Here is a 5,267-nt window from a genome sequence, read left to right on the forward strand (position 1 = left end):
CCAAGGGTGTGTTATCATAGAGGCAAAAAGACAGCTAGGCTCAGTTAAGGTAAAGGTTGACCTTGTCAGTGAAAATACAGGCCTAGGATGTAACTGCCCATCATAACTGCATTCAGTTAAAGTTTAATTTCAGACCATCCTTTGTGGTGACTTTAGGTCTCTGAGTTTGCAAGACCGCCATGCAGGCCACCCCTGAGCTTGTCAGGTCAGCACATGGCCCCTTTCGTTCACAGAAGTCACCCTTGGAAGCTGAATATTTATTATATTGCAAGTCAGTATCAACTATCAACAAAACCCCACATATATCGTTTAAAATACAAAGTGATCCAGAAACATCTCACTTCAGTGTTAAATGGATTAGATTTATATAATGATAAATTTATTTTAGAGATGAGTTAAGACATGCGTCCTTGGTAAATAGGAGAAAGTCCTTGTATATTACATTTTAAAGAAATTTAATAAACAGTTTGGCATTTTAAACTTGGAGTAATAATGACAGTGTTGGATTTTTGCTAGATATTCTGCAGAAGAAAAGGAAGAAAATAGATTTTCCAAAATGTGTATGTATAATTACCTGCTATATGGTGGATATGTGGCAGATTAAGTTTTATATATCTAAATGGAGATGGACTTCTGGACTCATTAATATACATTGTTTAAAGCTCAGAACATTTGATGAAATTTTGTAAAGTCTTATTCAGGAATAAATGTCCTATGTCTTGAGATGACTTTTATAATTACACTTTCTTTTTTACTTCGAGCTACAATTGAGGTTAAATTAGTAGTTTCCCATGGGTTTCTGGGTTCAAAGGAAAATGGATTCTCTTTAATGGAAAAAAAAGTAGCTTCAAATATGCCTAAGACTGCTACATATCTCAGAAAATCAGAAGGGAGCTCCTTTCTTTTTTTTTTTTTTTTTAATATATATTTTATTGATTTTTTTTTTTTACAGAGAGGAAGGGAGAGGAATAGAGAGCTAGAAACATCAATGAGAGAGAAACATTGACCAGCCGCCTCTGGCACATCCCCCATCAGGGATGTTCCGCAACCAATGTACATGCCCTTGACCAGAATCGAACCCAGGACCCTTCAGTCCACTGAGCCAAACTGCTTTCAGCGAGAGGGAGATCCTTTATACTTGATTAGGTGTTCTATAGAGAAACAGCCTGGTGTAGTAGAGGAAAGAATATAGGCTTTGGGAATCTTAAGAAAAATACTTAAATCTGTGTGGCCTTGGGGCAAAATAACCTTGTTGAGTCCTAGGTTTCCTATGAGTAGAAAGAAGATACTAACATTAATTTCATAGTGTTTGTATGAAGATGAAAGACAGTATTTATAAGTGACATTTATATTTTTGGCATATGGTAGGTGATCAGTGTATGGCAATTATTCTCCTTATAAATAAATATTGAAAAGAATTTTAGAGACGGACAGGCAGTTTCATGGAATAAGCAGGTAGAGGTGTGTGTGGGGGAGGGGGTCCACCGGAGAGGAATGCATATGCTAAGGGAAGGAGATAGCTTCCAGATGCCAGAATGCTTATCTTACTTTTGCAGAGGATAGAGAAATGTTACAGGAGGAAGGCAAGCTTTCCTGGAGGATAGAGGAATGTCACCGGATACGGAGAGAGGGACGGGGTGTGTGTGTGTGTGTGTGTGTGTGTGTGTGTGTGTGTGTGTGTGTGTACCATGTGGGCTTTGGGCTTTGAAACTGACACCCTGCAGAAGAGTGACCAATTAACAAAGCACAGGGTCATAAGATGGAGAAAGGGTCCAATTAGAAGGGAGCATGAAGAGACAGCTTCCAGCCCTTAAAAACCTTATAAAGAAGGGGCTTAGTTGGTTACCCCTCTGGGAGTCTCTCCTTAGGTGGGAGTTGGTATTGTTTTCAATAAATTTCCACACTTGTACCAACAGTATTTTTAGTCTGCGAGTTTATTCTTCAAACTTCGTGAGGCAAGTACCCACAGGGAGAATCTGCTCCCCAAACCCCACGTTACAATATTATCTCCAGTTATTAATAATAAAATATATCATGAGGATTCTATTTCAGATTTCATGTAGGAAAGGGAAATCTTATAAACCCATCAAAATGCAAATAAATGAATGGATGCCTGCTGGAAAGTCTAAGGAAGATAAAACTCTAGAGACAAATGTTAAGAGACAAATTGCAAGATTTGTGTAGATGCTTATTGAGTTCCAGCTCACCGCATAGCTGACGCTTAACCACGTTTCGCTCTGTGCCCTATTTCATTGCTCTGACCTCCTCCAAAGGTAAAATGGATGGAGGTTTTCCAGACAGAGATTGTGATGACGAAACACCTGTTTTCCACTTCCTCTGCTTCTGAGACTCTGTGCTTTTCTTATTTGGCATATAAAGTAAGCATAAGTCCAATTTCTTCCAGGAACCAAGTTCCTGTCTTAAGATCCTCTGTCCAACTTTCCTGCCCTTGTTCCTACGGTCTTTTCTGCCCTCCTCTCCGTAGCTTTCTTGTTTGTGCAATGAAAAGTCCTCTTTCTCAAAACCACGTCCCTCAGGGGCAGTCTCAAGCCACTCACACTTAGAAGGACACAGATCTCCTTAATAATTAATCACACGTTGGGCTGTTAAAAGCCGTTGCTTTCTGGCTCCAAAGACTCTTCATTGTCTTAGATTTAAATGAATCAAATATCCAGACTTATATTTTAACATATGTTATTTATCCATTGGCCTGGGATTATCCTTAAAAAGTCATAATTTGTTTTTTCTTTCTTTTATTTTTCCTTTTTTGATTAAGGTATTACATATGTGTCCTTATCCCCCCTTTGCCCTCCCACTCACCACCCACTCATGCTCTCATCCCCACTGGGGTCTGGGTCCATTGGTTAGGCTTAAATGCATGCATACAGTCCTTTGGTTGATCTCTCCCACTTACCCCCGCCCTCCCTTACCTTCCCTCTGAGCTTTGACAGTCTGATTGATGCTTCTCTGTCTCTGAATTTGTTTTTGTTCATCAGTTTATCTTGTTCATTAAATTCCACAAATGAGTGAGATCATGTGAATTTATCTTTCTCTGACTGGCTTATTTTGCTTAGCTCTCCAGTTCCATCCAGGCTGTTTCAAATGGTAAAAACTCCTTTTTTTTTTTTTTTTTTTTTTTTTTTACCTCAGTGTAGTATTCCATTGTATAGATGTACCACCATTTTCTAATCCACTCATCTGCTGATGGGCACTTAGGCTGTTTCCAAATCTTAGCTATGGTGAATTGTGCTGCTATGAACATAGGGGTGCATATATCCTTTCTGACCGGTGTTTAGAAATTTGCATTTCATCCTTGCATAGGGGCCATGCTTATCTTCTTTGTTTCATTTCAGTTTTAGTATATGTGCTGCTGAGGCAAGTACTCTTGTTTTGTTTGTTTGTTTTCGAGAATGGGATCCCTTGCTATGTGTATGTTCTATTAGCAATTCTAGAAACTTCTTTAGTTTAGTCACATACACATTTCCCTCTGTTGTTTTTGCTTTTTCACCCCCTTGACAACACCCTGCAAAGCAGTACATACATGAAAGCTGCTCTTATTGAAGGGTGAGTGACTCTAGATCTCTGGGAAACCTCAAGGGAGTCTGGGGCCTGGGAAAACACCTGTGACAACTCTGGGGTTAGTGAATGAGTTATTAACTGGGATTCTGAAGACTTAAGTTTTAGCTTCGGTTCTAACATCAAATCTGTATGTGTCACTGATAAGGTTAATTGTCTCATCTGTAAAGCCAGGGTTTAGAATGGTGCTTCTCCATTTTGGCTGCGGATTAGAATCACCTGGGGAGCCTTTCAAAATCCCGATGCTTTGGCTTTACTCTGTACCAATTAAATTAGAATCTCTGGGGTGTGACCCAGGCAACAGCACTTTTTAAAGCTCCCCAGATGATTCCAATGTGCAATCAAGTTTCAAAACCTCCAAAGAATTTTTGAGCAATAACGTTCCACAGGTCCTTGGGTCTTTGCAGCTTGTTTTGGTGGATGTGGTTGAAATATGCAGAATCTTTTTATTTACAGATAGTACTCAGGAGGAGGGATGATGGTGGACAAAAAGATCGGAAATTAGGAAAAAAAGTTTCTTGATTATTCTAATAGCTCAGAGTGGGCAAAACACTTAACTTCGTTATATTCACAATGGGAGCGATTTTAACTTTCTGCAAAACGAAGCTCTTAACTGAAAAATCATACTTAAATGCCATGTTATTATTTTTCTACCAGTAATGACACCATTTGTTAATGTGATCAGCCAAGAATCACAACTAAATATTTTAATTCACAAAATAAACAGAAAAGGCAGATTGACTACTGAAATGTAAAATATGGTTACTACTCCAAGACAGATTGGAACTACATGTTGATAACAGTGGCAATCTCTTATACTGAGATGCTGCTTTAAAAGAACCTCTATCAAAAAGAAAAAAATAAAAGGCCACTCAGGATTATGGTATGTTTTTTTTTTAATTGATTATGAAAAACTATTGTTTCAGTGAGTACCCAGTAGGTTAAAATGATAACACAGAGCAAAATGATTGATATTAGAGGTATGTTTGATATATAACTAAACAGAACTCCCTTTTCATTTTCTTATTACATATTTTCTTTTTCTTTTTTTACATATTTTCTTTCATGTTTGTACAGCTACTAGGTATTCAAGATTCATGTGCTTTAATCTCCCCTTTTAACAAAGTAGTTTTTTCCTGAAGTAGTTATCACTTATGGCAGGGTGATATAGTCATAATTTTATTACCTTGTGCATAGGTTTTTTGGTGAAACAGATTTGCCAACAACAGAATAAAAAATTTTTACCCATTTTTTGGACAGAAAGTTCAGCTGGTGCTTTGTGTTTTTGTGTTCTAGTCCTCCTTACCCCATGGGAAATTTACACTAGTCTTTTTATGTGGAAGTTCCCTAAAAGGTTGAGCAAAGTCCCAACATTGGATTGATAGACTAGGTCAAAGCCCTTAGAGAGAATTTTGACAACATGGAATTGAGCCAGTATCAGTACTGGCCATGTCGGAATGAATGATGTTTACAAGGTCAATGACTGCTTTTACTAATGCCCATGAGTGACTCCTGGTTGAGAACTTGCCCTATTTTTCTTGGACTTTGTAATTTCTGATATCTTGGCACAATATAATATTAATTAGTGAGAAGAATGAGACAGATTCATGAAGAGAGAGAGAGAGAGAGAGAGAGAGAGAGAGAGAGAGAGAGAGAGAGAGAGAGAGGTGTGGAGGGGAGTGAAATGTAGT

The 5,267-nt window shown here is 38.1% G+C and overlaps 1 pseudogene; it reads right to left on the minus strand.

The window, feature by feature from the left end:
- Positions 1-3,270: 3,270 nt before the first annotated feature.
- LOC118716828 lies at positions 3,271-3,383 on the minus strand (annotated as a pseudogene).
- Between the last annotated feature and the right edge of the window lie 1,884 nt (positions 3,384-5,267).

This window comes from Pipistrellus kuhlii, unplaced genomic scaffold, assembly GCF_014108245.1.
Source record: "Pipistrellus kuhlii isolate mPipKuh1 unplaced genomic scaffold, mPipKuh1.p scaffold_m20_p_12, whole genome shotgun sequence".
Lineage (NCBI taxonomy): Eukaryota > Metazoa > Chordata > Mammalia > Chiroptera > Vespertilionidae > Pipistrellus > Pipistrellus kuhlii.